At 39.2% G+C, this 19,300-nt stretch overlaps 1 long non-coding RNA gene across 1 annotated transcript; it reads left to right on the forward strand.

Annotated features, from left to right (window-relative positions):
• Positions 1-6,968: 6,968 nt before the first annotated feature.
• LOC110902376 lies at positions 6,969-8,590 on the forward strand. The gene is made up of 2 exons (XR_002571067.2): positions 6,969-7,192; positions 7,833-8,590. It is a non-coding gene; the product is annotated as an uncharacterized LOC110902376 (long non-coding RNA).
• Positions 8,591-19,300: the final 10,710 nt, after the last annotated feature.

Raw genomic sequence — 19,300 nt, forward strand, 5'->3', positions numbered from 1 at the left:
GCTGCTGTTGCTGTTGGGGTTCTTGTTTCACAACCCGGTTCGGGCACATGTTTGCAAAGTGGTTAGGATCACCACATGCAAAGCAGACTCGAGCATTGATCACCGGTGCTTGAGCTGTAGGTTGGCCCTGAGGGGCTGGAAGTAGAGCCTGATGAGCGGCGGCTTGCACTGGAGCTTGACGGGGACCATATCTACAGTTCGCAGTGAAATGACCGTAGAGGTTGCAGTGGGCGTAGAAACGACAGGCGATTCCCACCGGGTGATGGTATGAGCATGTCGGGCAGAGCGGGTGGGGACCTGTGTAAGCGCGCTTGGCTGGAGGTGCATTAATCACTGGAGCTTGTCGGTGGTGAGGCTGCTGCTGAGCCTGTACGGCTTGCAGAGGGGCAGCAGTTGTTGTCACAACACAGTTCTTGTTGCTGGAGCTGTTGTTGTGGTGCTTCTTCTTTCGGCGTGAGGACTTGGAGGGTTGAGCAGTGGTGGTGTCGACGGTCGATGCGGTGGTGGCTTGATGCAGAGACTTGGATTGTTTATCCCAAAACCAGACTTTACCCGCTTGTCATTGATCTCGGCGGCAAGCAGGTAAGTCTCTTCAATCGATGATGTCTTGGCGGCGTGAACAAAGTCGGCAACACAATCGGGTAGAGCTCGAATGTACTTCTTGATAGCCATGTCTGGCGTCTTGATTTGGTCGGGACAGATGATGCTAAACTGCTTGAAGCGAGCAGTTAAAGCAGCGTTGTCTCTGTCCTTCTGCTTGATATTCCAAAACTCGTCCTCCAGTTTTTGGCGTTCATGGGGTGGGCAGAATTCGTCCATCATGATGGCCTTCAACTCCTCCCAAGTCAGCTCATAAGCTGCATCATTTCCGCGCTTGTTTCGTTCGGCCGTCCACCAGTCTAGAGCTCGGGACTGGAAGACGCCGGTAGCATTGAGGGTGCGGAGATTCTCAGGACAGCCGCTTTGGCGCAGAGTGACTTCAACTAAATCAAACCATTGAAACATGGCGGTAGGGCAATCTTCTCCGGTGAATTCTTTGGGTCCGCATGCTTTAAACTGTTTGAAGCTGAAACCAGTCTTGTTGGCATCCTTAGGAGCTTCAGTTTGCGACTCCTCGGACGACTTGCTGACATTTTCATACACCTCACTTACATCTTTTGCCACACTCTTGGCAATGATAGCAGCGAGACGCTTGTCTCTCTTCTCTTGGCGAGTAAGATGGTGTCGGGATCCAGATGACATTGTCTGCAACAGACATCGTCACAGGACTCAACACAACATGATTGAATCTCACCTCTCACGTCTAGTTCTACTTACTAAAGCTCAGGAACACGTCGAAACACGCATCACATAAACATATAGGCACATAACCACATTTTCACGTAGTCACAGAAGCACATAAGCACGTAGGCACGTAGAGCACAGAGACACATAAGCACAGAAGCACATACACATTTAATCACGGATGCGGTCAGAATACAGAAACCTATTATTCAAAGCTCGTGTGTCGTGCGTATATAGCGATCGCGTATAGTATATCGAAAAGTATCGTATAATCATATAGCATGTCGAGTATGGCATAGCATATATCATAGCATAGTATCGTCTAAGTTCGTAATGATTTGTTAGCGTATTGAGATAGAAGTGCAATGCGAATCGTGCGTGTTGATCGAAGTGATAGAAAAAATCGAATACACAAACAATTAAACACATATAACACATAAAAGCAACGAATCATCAGAGTCGCAACTGCGGGCTCAGAATCGAAACACATAAAAATCGAGAGATGGATTGTCTGCGGCTACTAGACATTGACTACCCAAAGCGGTTCGACTATTCACAATAGACTTGTCGTCACTTTTTAACTTTCGGGCTCGCGTTGCTGCCTCGATTCTTGGGCATTTAACACGTATTCCCTAGGTCATACTCGTGAGTTCAGGTCGTTGGAGTTCCGTCGAGGCTTTGGTGAGATGAGTAAAAGTTGGAATAAGTTGCCAAGGTTCGGGTTTCACCCCTGGCTTAGCAATTTCTTCCTTGTTTTAGTAAAAATTGAGGAGATTATTCGTCAAAATATGGATTTCACTCCTGATTTGGTATAATTCTCCTCGTTTGTTATTGATAAAGTAATGAAAAACCCTTCGATAGGTTGATAAAACAGTATTGATCCAACAATTTAGTCGGGAGTTTACGGTTTTCACACCTGATCCTGACCAAATCGCCTTCTCATTATTGAAAATTCAAGTGTAGTGATAGTGTAGAATAGCAGGATTTAGCGCATACGCTTGGTCTTTTGGTTCCTAACTATAGTCTAGGTCTCTAAGACAGCGACCCGGACTAGGTCGTGTCTAGCCTAATTCCCTATAGTTATGGCTCTGATACCAATCTGTCACACCCCAACCGATGGCGGAATCATCGGGGCATGGCACTGAGCGAAACAGATTGTCCAGAAGTTTCCATAACAACTGTCATCACTATTTAGTTTAAATAACACGTCCCATACCGTGTCCCAAATAATAAAGCAAAATATTACAGATAACAACCAGGCAAATATTCTGTTCCGACAACTCAGATTCAAATGCAAATAATAACATATTGTTCAAATGCTTCTAAAGACCCGGTCTGACAAGATCTACAGACAACTATGCTCTAGTTGCTTATTCCTGACAGACAACTATTTGTTGGGGGGCTCTAGAGCTTTATTCTAGCCTCGCTTTCCTAGCAAGCAAACATCTTAAGCACCTGTCACATACGTTAAAATAAAGTCAATACATAAAATGTAAAGGTGAGCATACAAGTTTGATAATAGCATGATGGAGTTCGAATAGTTTACGCATAACCAGCACGTACACAGAGGAAAACGAAGCATGTTAATTATCAACATGGATCTATCGATACCAATGACTGCGGGTTGACTGTCCGAGACAGTTTGCAATACATGATTACCACCGTAATCCATGCAAGTAATTGTCCTTAACAACCCCCGTGTGAACGGGTGCTGAGTCCAAACTATAGTACTACGTCGTTAAGGTAGGTAGACAACATTCCACGTGTAAACATAACAACAAGCATTCATTTAGTCACGTAATACATGCGAATCGGTTAGCGTTCAAATAGTTGAGTAGTGTGATCATTTGTGTTTTGATATAAGTAACGTATGTAACACCCAAAAGTGCTAAAAGCAAAAAAGGGATCGAGTATACTCACAGCGATTGATTGATGGATTGAAGGGAGCGCTTGAGAGTAAGGTTAGCCTGAATAGTTCGATAGCATAACGATGAGTACACGTAAAATGGAAACAAGTGATGCTGGATCGAACAGCCTGGTCGATCGGACTGTAGGTTCGATCGGACGGGTTGTTCGTTCGGTTGGCAGGTCCGTTCGAACAGCCCGTTCGATCGGCCGGTAGGCCCGATCGGCTGGCCTGTTCAAGTGGATTGTTTCTTCCTTTGGGAAGGATTTGTTTGTGTATGATGGTTTGTCCTTTTGAGGTTTTCGTTGTAGTATTTGAGAACATTGAAGTGTTCTTGCCTTTCAGGTCGATCGATCGAACGGGTCGTTCGATCGGCCGGCTTAACCGATCGGTTAGACACCTCAGTAGTAAGTCCTCAGCAGAATGTCACCTGATCGGACAGCATGTTCGATCGGGTGGCACTCCAATACGTCGAACGATTTGAAAATCGATTAAGTGTTGAAGCATAGTATCTCATGATTCGAAGAGTAATGTTTACCAATCAGTCGTTCGATCGGACATTACTTCGTTCAATACCATACTTCTGAAATTGTCAAATTGTGGGACCATATGCTAGCCGATCGGCTGGCCTGGTCGATCGGCTGACTTGTTCGATCGGTTGGGCTGTCCGTTCGGATAGCCTAACCGTTCGGTCAGCATCCTGACCTGGTCGGCCTGTTCGTCTAACACTTGGCTGTTCTGATTATTTGACGTTATATCGAGGTAGTTTGACAACGAGCTGAACCATGGAACTTTCGTTCTTACTTGTTACTCATGTTCGGACAGGAATCACCCAAGTCCGGCCGGTGAACTGTTCGGAACGGTAGTTCAACGTTTAACCCGAAGTCGGTGAACCTCGTAGATAGAATCCGAATCTTGAACCACTCATCTATTAGAATGATTGGTGAGTCGACTCAAGCTCCGTTTCTACCGGTTTGAAGGCATTGAGTGTAAAAGAGTTGAAAGAAAGTTGGAAATCCTTCTTTCAATCGTTCAGACCATGTAATTATTCAGATCTGTGATAGATCTTAGTTTGTTTATGTGGAAATCGGTTAGATCCAAGCTATTCATGGTGGAATGAGGCCAAAACATGATGTTCTTGAAGAACACCATGATGACATCATCCTAGAATGCTTAGATCTTGATGATTTCACGGTTAGGAATCAAGATTTGAAAGATAGAAAGGTGTAGGAGTGTATATTGATCAAGAAAGTACAAGATTTAGGATAAAAACTTACCGGAATCGGAAGAAATCTGAGAAAAGAAGGGGAGCACGAGCTGGTCAGTCAGAGAGTTTCCAAAAGTGGAAAGAGTGACAATGACAGCCCTATTTATAGGCTTCCCAAAGAGGAAGGGCTGGCCGATCGGCCAGGCATCCCGATCGGACAGCCTGCTCGATCAGACAGTCCGTCCGATCGGCTGGGCTGTTCGATCGGCTGACAGCCTGATTGATCAACAGCCTGGTTTGAGTGTTCGGTGCGACGATTTTTGATATTTCGATTTCGATGGAAGACGGTGCGAGTACGATAGAGTTTCCTATTCAAATTACTTTCAGTCCCAACTATTATATCTAACATACAATCATCTATATCTCGCGTAATCAATTTTCCACTAGATGTCACAACTTGATTCGATTGAGTTCGATTGAGTTTCGAGTTTCGATTCGATTTAGTTCGATTGATCACCACACAATACATAAAGTAAACATGCACAAGTAACACATAAGGCACACACACACGTATAATAACAATCAAATTTGCATAGTTCGAGTTTCGAGTGTGATTGATGATTCGATTTGCTTGATTATCGATTGATTAACTTTATCGCATTGTTACTTCCTACTATTCACAGTCGTAAATCGTTTCGCGTCGATTAAACATTCGAGTAGTTCGATTCTTGATTGACAACACTTACTCCACATAATACAAGTAAAACATAAAATAGACTATTTACAGTCAAAGAAGTCAACTTGACTTTGACTTTGACTTTGACATTCGGAAACACGGGGTGTTACAGCTTGTTCTTGGGAACTGAAGACTTGGAGGACTAAAGTCTTAGCTTGTTCTTGGAACGGGAGGCTTGGAAGACTTGAATGTGAAGATTACTGAAGTTACTCGTGATGGGTTTATATGGATGGACTTTGTAGTCTATGTAAAGCCTCCGAGTGGCAGATTGTTGGGTTCATAGGCTTTGGTAGCCGACCCTAATTAATTAGGGCAACTGGCCCTAATTAGGTTTTAGGCCCATTTAGTTAACTTGTTGACTAAGGAGTTAACCATAATCTTGTTCTATAAATACCCATCATGTAATTGTAATCTATAACAGTTGTGAGATCACCTAATAAAAGTAAAGCCCTTGTTGCAACCCGTGGACGTAGGTCACCTTGACCAAACCCCGTTATATTCTCTTGTTCTTTATTTTCTGCTAGTGTGTCTGTATGTGTGTTTGTTTCGCTTCCACTTGGGCCTACTCTGATCCGATACCTAACAATAATAACCAGAACAACAGTAGCGATAGATGACCTACAAGTCTAAAAATTCCATTGAGAATTTATTGTGTCTTATCTTTTGTGGAATAGAATAGGAAGATAGATGTTTGTGTATAGAACTAACGAAGATAGTTAACTTTCAAATAGTGGTGCAACGGTAAGCATCTAAGCATCTGATTCCCTCGAAGAGATCTCATGTTTGAATCCTCTATGCACTAGTTGAGTGCCATGAGGATCACCTGCCTAACGCAAGCTACGATTTGCATGATTCTGTTGGTTAGCATGTATTGCTGGGTTTTATAAGTTTTTTGGTAATGGGTTTTCATGGTTAATAGAAAAAAAGAAGAAGATAATTTAGTCTCTTTGTTCTTTTCATGTACACGAGAACCGCATAACAATATGTCCATAACTCCCTTTCTGACTTATCTTCTTGCAACGGGATTCGAACAAGACAACTCTCTTCCATCCATCAACAAAAGCAAAACTCAGCTTACGCTAGCTCGAGAATTTTAAGAAGGTATACATGTACACGAGTTTGATTTTTCCAAATCATTCAATCTTGCACTCATGGACACGAACGAAATTCAAGAATTCCATAATATATAATTTTATCTAAGCATTTGAGTTTTCTTTATGCAATCAAAGAAAATAATTTAGTGAGCACATTGTTTTCTTTCAGGTTTTCATCTTATATAGATTAACGATTATGAACATAATCAATTCTATACTCTTCGGTTTCCAAAATTACTATCCATGCATTATTCATTCATATTTTCTAGTTTGACCAAGTCAAATGCAAAACTGTTTGTAAATGTGAAAAACAAGATTATAGTTTATAAGGTTAGGTTTATTTGTGAACAACCCATTGATAGTAAACTGTGTGAACTAATCCTAAGTCCTAACCCTTGATTATCAACACATAAGTGTAAATCAATGACCAACATTTGATTATGATTTGATGATTAAAATACAGTAGTGTATTTTACGATTTGATAATGTAAATCAATGGCCATGATTTGTTCAATCATTTCACAAATACACTAGTGTTCACTATAGAACTCTACCCTTAATTTATAACTGAACAAATTAAAAAGAAGTTAATATTTTTAAAAATTAAAATTGTTTCGTATAAACAACATTCAATTCATTCCCATTTATCAAAGCCAAATGGCCAAGCATATCCCTTATAAATACAACCATACCCCTTGGCTTTCTCTCCACCAACATCAAAGTTCACTCCATACTCACACCCGTAAGAAGGTTTGAAAAAAATATAATTGTAGATGGATGTTGACATGACATACAAAACAGTAGAAACGAATCCGTAAAGCTCAGGAGGGATAGCGCCTATTTACTACATATGTCATGTATTATACCAATCAAAGGCGCTATCTATCTTGAGCCTCACGGCTTCTTTTTACTCGATCTCTCCCAAAACCATTTCCGGCAACGAATCTTTTGAAGACCTTATCCCGGTATACCTTGTTAAATCTATTTATTCACACTTGTATGCATAGTTTTTAAAAAAAAAAAAACCGTATAAACTTTAAAGTTTCCCTTTCAACATGCTGGAACCAAGAGTGTTATACTTATACGGTTTTTTATACGAGTTTTTTCTTTTTTAAGAAAAATACATGTTGTACATGATAACCCGCGACCTACGAGCTCTAATTACGGATTCCGATCTTCAATTGTTTTTTAATCGTGGATTTTGTGAAGTTTTTTTAGGAAATCTGTAATATTTTTTTATAGGTTTTTCAAGCCAGCACAAAATGTCCTTACCATATCAGAATTGTTTTGAGGCAGCTAAAACCGAGGAAGTGATCTAGGATGTTGAATGGGTCGTTTGATCGGAAACTTATCACAATCTATTTACACTAGACAAAGATTGATGACCTTTTAGCAATTTACCAAATATTTGACGTTAGTAAAACCTTTTTTTTTCTTTTTTGCTGATATTTATTTTAGAATGTATAGATGATTGTATATTGTTATTCTATTATAATTTCATAGATATAAATTAAGTTTTTTTTTTCTATTATAATTCTATTATATTTTACTACCAATACACACTAACTCATTTTCTGACTTTAATTGTCCATGTTTTGGTTGCAGGGCTCTTTAATGTATTCACTATTCAGATGTTGACTCCTTTCGTAACTACGTTCGCACCACGTCTGATTTATTAGTATATTTTATTCCTCAATATTACAAATATCCGAATTCTACGTAATATTAACCTTTTTTTTTAAAAAAAAAGTATACTTCAATAACAGGTTTCAGGAAAAAGGTCAAACAATACACAACCTCCAACCCAAGCGGGTAAAGGGTAAACAAATTACAACATATGCAACGGGTATTTACACCACTTCCCTCAACTAAGACCGTATGTAATGGAAGATCCAAATAATGCCCCACCCCTGTGCGTTTTATGCCATGTATCAGTCCAGTCAACAATGAGGCATTATTAGGCATTATGTTAAAAGATGTGTGGGATAATGCCCCATAACTTCGGGGTTTGGGTGAGTAGACGCTTCATCGAAGTAATCTTTCATCAACCGATCGTTTGCCGCATGTTGGTCTCGTTCAATATATTCTCTTGAGAAAATTTCACGTTGAGGCTGGCTACAATGCTTCATATACCGAACTGCGAGGTCGCACGCACTCGTAACCGCCTCTTGCTCGACCTCCTCATCGGTCGAGTCACCCTCATCCGCTAAAATGTCTTTGTAATAAAAATTTGCAATAGACGACAAGGAGGTGGGGGAATCCATTTTTTTTTTTATAAAAAATGGGGTGTAAAAGGTTTGTTATTTGGTGTTGTAAGTGTAGGTATTTGGTTTGTATAAAATGGGTGTAAAAAGTTTTTTGTGTGTGTGTGTGTATATAAGTTAAGTAAAAAAAGAAATAGCCGTTACCTGACCGTTGTCAACGGTCATTGGCCAAAGAAATGAACAAAAGGTGTGGATAAAAGAACGATTCGGACGAATTTTTTGAAAAAAAAAAAGCCCGGGGGAGGTCTAGGGGCGTGGGGGGTTGAGAAAAAACGCCAAAAAACCTCACACTACGGGTGGTCTAATATAATTATCTGAAGCCCTATTTTAACCCAATCGAAGCCTCTTGATTTAATCTCCCCTAGAATGTCTTGTGGGCTATGCTTTAAATGCTTGAATATCGAATTGTTTCTTCCTTTTCAAATACACCAACAAGTAGTACCCTGCACAATTTAAACAACTCTAGACCGAACAGATGCGGCTATCTTTCCATGAAAGGAAGATCGCCCACCCAAGTGTCAACCCAAACCGAAACCTAATCTCTTCCCCATTCCCCACCTTACCCGAAATCAACCGATTTAAACCCTTCCCATTAAACTTCATTTTAGCCACCAAAAACATAATATTTTTCCAACATCCCGAAATGTTACCATTACGAGGAAGAAAGTTCCATTGATTGTTTTTAAAATGGCAGGCTTCTACCACCTTTCTCCAAAGATTTTGACTCTCCACCCTATACCTCCAACCCCATTTAGCTAAAACCCCATTTAGCTAAAAGCGCCTCATTAACCTCTTTGAGTTTGTTAATTCACAAACCCCCTTTTTGCTTAGGCCAAGTAACCCCCTCCCACGTGACCCAATACATTTTGTTATTATCATTATACCCCGTCCAAAGAAATTTTCTCATCATAGCTTCTAAGATCTTTATTATAACAAAAAATAATAAAGAGGAAGACTTTCCAACACTGAAATAATCAAAGTGATCTATCCTAACATCTGTTCTAAGACTACTAGATACTGTTTTACAGACACTATTACATTGATATCATCTGTTTTGAAAACCTCTGTTTATTTATACTAAACATCTGTTCAGGCCTTAACAGATATTTAGCCATCTAATAAGTTCTTTATCAAAGAGAGCTTTTGTCTTCATCAACATGATTTTCATTCCTTCAACATATCTTTGACTCTTCAAACAAATGCTCTATTAGTGTTCAAGATTCACTTTTTTTTAGTAGGAGATAAAGTTGATGACGTTTATTTCTTGATCAAATCAACATGTTTTGGTTTTTGCAATAATTTGTTCTTTTACAGGTTCAACAAATCTAATTAAAAATGAAGTATGCTTAACTTAAGCAAATGATTAGTTAAAAAGTGAACAACCTTTTCTAGAGCTCATAAAAATATTGTTGGTGCACTTATGTCTGTACTTTGTCTGTATTTCGTCATGATACAAAACGATGTCTTTTGTTAGTCTGGGTTACGTCTTAGGTTTGTTATTATGTGTGTTTGATGTAAGCTTGACCAAGTCAACCATCCTCCTGGTTTGACTTGGCCAAACAGTTAACACATAGATTGTAAGTTATGTTGTGTCGAAGGATGTCATCGAAGGATTGTTTATATCCTTCGATGACCTCGAAGGATAACCTTCGATGGATACAAATGGACCTCGAAGGATATATCATCCTTCGAGGTATATGTGGATCCTTCGGTGAGTTTCTGGTCGATAGATGATCTTTCGACCAGACATTCTGATCCTTCGACCAGTGTATCTGTTATGGGTATATATACCCATGTGGTGTGTTCAGTTCATTAGAGAGGAGAGACAAGCAGATAAGGAGAGACACTTCACAGAGAACACACACACACTTAGAGAGTTTACAAAACAGATTTGTAGACATTGAGCTTGCAACCGAACCTTTCATACGTATTAATACAAGTGGTGTTAATCGGTGAATATTGTGTGTCTTGTGTTTGTGCTTGTTTCATCTCGGTTTGCACTCTAGCTTGGATTCCGCACTTGCTAGTGTGTTTAACATAACAAGGTTAAGGTTTGACCTCATCCTTCGAGGGACCTACAAGTGGTATCAGAGCCGTGGCTCTTTTCCTTGTTAAAAAACCGAGTTTTTACAAGACTTTGGAGTGTTTGAACACATGGTTTAGCACCCGTTTTTAGTGTTTTCTCGCATTTCTAGACGTAAAAACGTGTTCTAAACTAACCGGGTGTGTTCAAGAACGGGTTGGGTAACTTAAAACTTGTTTTTAAGAAACTTGGTGATTTCCGGCCATATTTCCGGCTTACTCCGATGACCAGATTTTCTGGATAAGACTTTCCATTTTGGGTAATATTTTATTTGAAAAGTCTGATTGGTAGAAAGCATGGTCTGATCATACCCTTCTGCCGAAAGTTGACTACCAACCCATCACCTTTTTCACCAACCTGTCATTTTTCTGTCAGTTGTGTCAGTAGTGTTCGAAGGATATCCTTCGAAGTCGAAAGATCATCTTTCGATTAAAGGGACTTTCGATAGATAAGCATCTTTCGAACACCCTTCGAAGTTGGTAACTTATCCTTCGATCCTAGGAATCTTTTCGAAGGATATATTCGAAAGATCAGGATCCTTCGATTGGAGAATCTTTCGAAATCGTTGTTCGAAATTCAACAGTGATCTTTCGAACACTGTTGATCCTTCGAACAAGTACTATCTTTCGACCCTTATCTGTTTAAGTTTAACAGTTTGTGTTTTTCAGGTCTTTCGATCAAGGATCTTTCGGCTGTTTGTTATCATTCAAGTTTTTAACATAGTTTGTGAAAATTAATTTTTCAAATTTTAAATCAATTTTCACTCAATATATTAATTTTCATAAAATGGGAACAAACGGTCAGTGGGATCCAACCGCGTGGACTACAACAACTTTGACTCCACAATCATCAGCTACGCAATCTGCGTCAGATTTTGACAAAACTGCATGGATGCGAGCTATTGCCCCACCTCAAGCTGTAATGATAACTGCAAATCAATGGGCATTGGTCACAAATCAAAGCAGCAGCATTCAAGCAATGATGCATAACGATATTGAAACTGGTACAAGCACAAAACCGCCAAAGCTAAATCACATCAATGATTGGGGATGGTGGAAAGAAAGGCTGAGAACTTATGTTCAGGGGCAAGGTCAAGATCTATGGATGTGTTTCTTCACTCCATTTGAAAATGAGTTGGAAGTTGCAGGATCTAATCCAGAAACTTACAGCACTATGTCTAATGATGATAAGAAGAAATATGAGTTAGAAAAGAAAGCATTCATGATTCTCACACAAGCTCTTCACAGAGACATTTACCACCAGTTTGTTTACTGCACGACCACTAAAAGCTTGTGGGATATGCTCACGTTACGATGTGAAGGAAATGCTCAATCTAGAAAGATCAAGCAAGAATTACTGAAGAAAGAGTTTGAAGGATTCACGTGTATGGAGAATGAGACTTTGGCAGAGTTATCTACAAGGTTCCATCACTTGTTGAGCGAGATGTTTGCCTTTAAAGTCACTGCCACTCCACGAGAAATGGTGCAGAGATTCGCTGATAGCTTACCAGCAAAGTGGAGCAGTTTTCTTGAAATTCTCAAAGAAAATGGTGTTCTAGACACAATCACCGTTTATGAGTTAATTCAAAAATTGGAGAACAAGGATGTGGAAGAAAAGCTTAAGGCAAAAAGAACACTAACTCCTCAAAATCCAGAGATGTACTTTGGGATTACAGGAGGTATCAATGGAGAAAAACCAGCCTCTCAACACGCGAAGCTTCAAACAGCTTTCATCTCAAACACCGGACCTTCCACAACAAATCAGTTTGATCCTTCAGCATACACGAAGATGTATTCAAGACCAGATTCTTCTTCTCAACAACAGTATGTGCAACCGCAACAGCAAGGGTTTTATGGAAGCTCTTCAAACTTTCAAGCCACTTCCAATCCGAACACAGTCAGATTAGACACTTCCAACTTTTCAAAAGTCACTGTCGAAGTAGCCAAGGAGCATATGGAGATGTTGAATACCTTGGTTAGTGCTTATTGTGGATTAGTTGCAGGTCAGATTGGGAATATCAATCTTACCAATGAAGATTATCAGCAAGTGGATAAAGAAGAGTTTGAAATGATGGATATCAAATGGGCTCTTGCTAGTGCAATTCGAAGAGCAAAGGAGTTTATGGAAAGGACGGGGAGAACCAACTTGGAAAGCAACAACAACACCAAGTATGGTTTTGATAAGAATGCTGTCACTTGCTTTAATTGTGGTGAAAAGGGTCACTTCAAGCGGGAGTGTCAGAAGCCACCTAAGCAAGGAAATCAGAATCCCTTCAGGAATCAAGGACAGCCACAACAGCAACAGAACAACAATTCTGTCAGATCAATAGTTCCTGTTGGAGGAAATGCATCTGGATCCACAAACACTAATCCCCACAGAGGATTGGTTGTTCAAGCTGATGAAATCTGCAACTGGAATCTTCAGCTTGGAGAAGGAGGAAATGGTGGAACATCATGTTACGCTAAAGTGATTGAGAAGGTAGTAGAACCCGTGTCTGCTGGTGAATCTTCAGAAGATGAAGATAGTTCGGGTTATAGTGGGAGCATGAATGGGGAATCACGTGATGCTGGTGATGCTGGTGATTTATCAAGTGATGCTTTGGATTTGGAAGTTGATGAGCTTTTGGCTGAAGCTGAAGCATTATGCAAGAGGAGATCTATTCTCTGCCAGAAATCTGCTGGAACTTCCGATAAGCTTGCTAAGTTTTTCTCTGAAGATGGATCTTTTTCTTTTAATACAGCCTTTATGGCTCACGTAGAAGGTCAAACTTCTCAGGTATGTGATACTAATTCTGACTCTATTTCTGTTCCTGTTGAATGTGCAAAGTGTTTAAAATATGCAGAAAAGGAAAGTCAGTTTGAAATCACACACAAACACAATCAAGAATTGATTGTAGATCTTTCTAAAGCAACCGAAGCTAACTTGTTTTTAACCAGAAATGAAAAGGAATTTAAAGCAACAATTGCGTCATTAAGACATGATGTTTCAGAATTACAAAAGGCTGTTTTGCGAAAACAACATGCTAACAATAATCTTATTGACACAATTGAAAAGCAAATGGTAGAGTTAGCAACTGCTCGATGTGAATGTGAGACAATTAAGCAGAAACTGGAAAGCTATTCCAATTCCCGCTATGTATTGGATCACATCATTGACGTTCAAAAGAAAAAGGGGGATACAAAATGTATTGGATTCAACTCATGTCCTCCCCCAATGAATCACAATTACTCCAAATTGCCTGATGACGAGGATATGCCCCGTTTTGAACCTACTGTGCCACTCGGTCTAGATGACTTTGTAGCAGGCCTCGGGTTCACAACTGGTACATCATCCTCGGGTCAATCAGAATCTGAGAATGTGACAGATTCATCGTGTGTTAAGGAACAGAGTCCTCCCATTATTGAGGATGCTGATTCTTCGGACGATGAATCTGAAGAAATTGTGAAGCAACAGTCTAACTCGGTTACAACAGATATTCCTATCGAGAATCACATTCTGTGTGATCCACCAGTGAAACCGAGTAAGACTGAAATGTCAAAAGCAATGGAATCCCTTGTAGTTAGCTCTGAAGGGAATAACTTGTTGTATACGCTCAAAGGAGATAGCAAAATCTACTCTAACAAAGATTTTCCAATTAAAAATGTAAATCAAGATTTAATTGAGCAAATTTTTGAATGATGCACTGATAAGTTTTTGGGGAACAAAAGTGGCAAAGTTACAGTCACTCAATGTGATCCAATTTCGTGTGAACAAATTAGAAAACAATACGGAAACCAAAAACTACCAATTGAGCGAAAACAACAAGTCAACTCCGGAAAGGGTAAGGTACAGGGAAGGAAGGCTCAGAACAAGAATGTTCAAGCACCTAAAGTTCAGCAGCCTAAGACTGAACAACCAAAGGTTCAACAACCTAAAGTTGAACAGTCTAAGGCTACTCAACCTAAGGCTGCACAATCTAAAATTCAACAATCAAGGGTTGAGCAACCTAAGATTCAACAACAAAAGGTGCAAAACAAAAGAGCTCCTGTTAAGAGACAAGAACCAAAAATGAACTTTGTTGGATCCACTGGTTCAGACAAACTTGAAACATTTCAGGATAAATCTAACGTTGATTTTGTAAAACAAGTTAGAATTTTAAAACGAAATGATCAGAAGAATTACACCCAACACACCAACGGATGTGATTTAGGTCCTAGTACGTCTAGATCACAAAGTTCATTGTCTGGTTCTTCGTCTGGTCATCAACATGTTTCTCCAAGGTTTGTAGAGCGGAGAACATGTTTTGAATGTGGCACAATTGGGCATATTGTAAGATATTGCCCATACCTGCAAAAGCTGAAGTCAAAAACGAGTGCTCCCCAAGAAATCAATTACCAAAAACGACCAGTTTCCCCGAAACAGGACCCACGTGTCTTGAAAGAAAGGGAAAAGAAGCTGAAGCAAAAGAATCAAAAGGTAATTGAAAAGGCCTTAAAATTAGAGGTCAAAGAAGAAAAACCTGTACAAGCAAAACCTGAAACTGTAAAACCAGTAAATGCTAAAACAATAAATTCAAATACTGGCAAACGACAAACAGCTTGGAAGCAAAAGCAGGTAATTCAATCAGGGGGAGCACCACAAGTTCTTTTTCCTAATCATCAAGTGATTGAGATCACCTTCCTTGATGATCAAGGTCGACCCAAGTCCACAAAGGCTTGGGTCCCCCTCTCCAACTAATCTCTGAATGAGTATGCAGGATGTTCCAGGAGGAACTATTGATAGTCTTAGGATTGTTGATAGTGGAGCGTCCATGCACAAGATTGGCGACATAAAGCTCCGAAATATTGTTACAAACTAGGAGAATATTGTTGCCATTGGTGGAGAAAGGGAAAAAGAAAAGAAGACAAAAATGTCTGGTGAAAGAATGTGGCTGAATGAAGTTGCAAAATTCGACCAAATGAAGAACGTGCAAAAAAAAAATTTGGTTGTTATGGTTTTTGATCGGGTCCTCAGGAAAGATTCCAATGAAATGTACGCACCTGCAGAACGTCTGAAGTTCAAAATCAACAAAATGGACGTGTAGTGTACATTTCTTCGCGGTGTGATTGAAGAGAATGTGTTTGTTGAACGAACTACACCGGATGTGCAAATGTCTTGGCGTGGATTAAACAACCACACACTACTTCTCAAGAGGAAGACAAAGACCTTCGCTGGTGCAATGTGGAAGACCAGCCGGAACCAAAGGTTTTTGATCGGGTTGCTGTGAAGAGATTTTTCAGTAGCTACAAAATCGACTTTGAAGTCCACACCCAGTGGATATCCAGTTTGGGAGAGTGCTCAGATTCCTTGCAATGCACGAAGCAGTTGCAGGATACGGTTTTTAAATTTCTAATCTCTCCTATACTTGTTGATTTTTAAGCTGCTATATGAATTATATCGTCTCGTACAGCACTCTTTGGCTTGACACGTTGATCTCGAATATCACCTCACACGTGATTGTTTCTTTATGAAACTCGTCAATGTCGTCATGGCCACATCGATGACCAACGTGCCGACCTTTTTACCAAAGCATTTGACAAATCAAGATTTGACTTTTTATTATTGGTAAACGGCATTAAGGTCAAGCAAGAGTAAAACCAACATCGGAAAATCATTTTTGTATATATCTTTGTGTTTTATATTTATCTTAGTTTGTTGATTTTAGGGGGAGTAAATCCAAAATCTGAAAATCCAAAAACATCGAAAAATTTCAAAAACACAAAAACAATAGAAAAACAAAAATGAGTTTTCTGGCGAGCAAAAGAGAAAATGATAGTACATCAGTGGTCTATCCAAACCTCTTTAAACCTTAAATGAAAATCGATAAGCAGCTCTATATAAGATGTATCGGTAGGCTCACAATCATTTTAAAGTGTGCAGGGTGATATAAACTTAAATCGACTGAAGACCAGGTGGGAACCATTCATTGGCATATGGTCTTAGTACCGAAATTTCATTTGAGAGATTGCCGAGGTTCTGAGATATTCGGTCTTTATGCTGCTTATCATCTGGGTATCATGGTTGTATCTTTTACCGAAAAATAACGGGGACGCAAGTCTAGATCTTCCATGATACCATACATACGTGTACATATCTCATACTGCATTCGACCTCAATAAGTGATAAACAATCACATGTCCAAACAAATAAGTGATAATATATATTACATTATCCGGGAGTCAAGTTCATCTCTCTGCTGTACGAAAGTACTGACCTGTTCACGGACTTGCTCCTGTGCCCTCATGCATATGAAAATCAAGTTCCTCATCAATAAGTGATTCTATCACATAGGGCTTGTTTTCAAATCAAAATAAGTGAGAATCTCACATCATATACGGTCAAACAGATGATAATCGGTATACTCACCGGTAAGATGAACCCTCGTGCATACCTTGATACGGGAATGTGTCGTGATGTGGATGAACACCGGTCGGTAAGTATAAATCATACCTTAATGTATCTCCTAAACATGATTACATCTGATAAGTTGAGCTTAAGTGGACAACAATACCGATAATTGTTATAGGATGCTTATCTTAATGTTAACTAATTGAACAACAAGAGCGTTTTGGCATGACCGTACACTGATATGATTCTCTTACCCTCGAAACTCGCAAAAAGAATGTCTGTATATATTTATTTACTGCTTTCAGTCTCTACATTTCGAAATATTAAAACACACCTAAAATGTGTCTTAATATAAACTTTATAAAAGCCAAAAAGATTTTATTTCTATTCTATTTTCGATCGTACGATGTTGGATCTCGAGTCTTCGTTACCTGAAACCTGAACGAAAACTGAATTGACTAAATCTTCATAAACGGTCGAAATTTGCAAGTTTTGACAGTTAGAAACTAAAACTGACAAATTTACTAAACTTTCAAACTGTCGGACGGTGTTGGATTGAAACATGGTCATACGTGTGTCATTTGTTTATATTAACTATATTCCAAGCAGGTGTTCTCATTACGCGTTTAGATTTCTTGCATGTGCAGATTCTAAAGGCAAGGAGAACATGGTCGATGACAAGCTTCGGAATGAAGACACGACGTGAAGGCTCTCAAAAGATGAAAATGATCGAGTTGCCGCTGTCCATCATCAACACCACAAGGATCTCAAACATTAATGGTCAAGTCAGTCACGAGCATAACTCAAGGGGGAGCTTATGTTAAGGGGGAGTTTGTCAACACACTTCCTACATGATACGGGTAGTTTGTTGATACACTTTCTGCTTTCAAGACGTGAAGACTTTGAAGATCCTCCGACATTGAAGACTTGAAAGGGCGTCAGAGACTTGAAGACACGAAAATCGAGACAAAGCTACAGCCAAGGGGGAGTTTGTTGGTGCACTTATGTCTGTACTTTGTCTGTATTTCGTCATGATACAAAACGATGTCTTTTGTTAGTCTGGGTTACGTCTTAGGTTTGTTATTATGTGTGTTTGATGTAAGCTTGACCAAGTCAACCATCCTCCTGGTTTGACTTGGCCAAACAGTTAACACATAGATTGTAAGTTATGTTGTGTCGAAGGATGTCATCGAAGGATTGTTTATATCCTTCGATGACCTCGAAGGATAACCTTCGATGGATACAAATGGACCTCGAAGGATATATCATCCTTCGAGGTATATGTGGATCCTTCGGTGAGTTTCTGGTCGATAGATGATCTTTCGACCAGACATTCTGATCCTTCGACCAGTGTATCTGTTATGGGTATATATACCCATGTGGTGTGTTCAGTTCATTAGAGAGGAGAGACAAGCAGATAAGGAGAGACACTTCACAGAGAACACACACACACTTAGAAAGTTTACAAAACAGATTTGTAGACATTGAGCTTGTAACCGAACCTTTCATACGTATTAATACAAGTGGTGTTAATCGGTGAATATTGTGTGTCTTGTGTTTGTGCTTGTTTCATCTCGGTTTGCACTCTAGCTTGGATTCCACACTTGCTAGTGTGTTTAACATAACAAGGTTAAGGTTTGACCTCATCCTTCGAGGGACCTACAAATATCTTTATATAAACTATACCAACTTTTTAGGAATGAAATTCAAGGTTTATAAAAGACTGTATTAACAAGGATATGTCATTAAAAATCAACATTGTAAGCAATCACTATAAAAGTTTTATAAAATCAAATGAGTTCTATAAACAATTGAACTTTTATAAAACAAATCAAATATATATATTATTTATACAACTTGCATAATTGTAAAAGATCATAAAAATATAACATTCATAAAATGGAAGTATAAAACAAAAATGGTTATTCTATAAGACTATGAGGAGTGGATGGGCTTGGGATAGAGACATGAGTTGATATGTGTCTACCGTGTAGCAGTGTGAGCTCCCTAACTCATGCCCCAAAAGGTAAGGAAGTGGAGGGACTTGGGTTTGGGGCATAAGTTGACACGTAACATTTTTTCTATTAATAAACTAAATAAAAAGGTCAATTATATTAACTAAAAATGACATTAAATTAAAAAAAAACTACAATAAATTATACTAAAAAGACATCAAATAAAAAAATAAATCAAATAAAAAGTTTAAAACTACATGCTATTTTCCATTTAATCGTTTTTCCTCATCGGTTTCCTTCTTGTGGCTTCTCTTTTTAATCGTTTGTGCCGACGATCCAACAATATTTTCCGTTTATGTTTTCGGCACGGTGTTAGGGATATGGTAACGGGAATGGAGAAGTTGT

Source organism: Helianthus annuus, chromosome 4, assembly GCF_002127325.2.
Source record: "Helianthus annuus cultivar XRQ/B chromosome 4, HanXRQr2.0-SUNRISE, whole genome shotgun sequence".
NCBI lineage: Eukaryota > Viridiplantae > Streptophyta > Magnoliopsida > Asterales > Asteraceae > Helianthus > Helianthus annuus.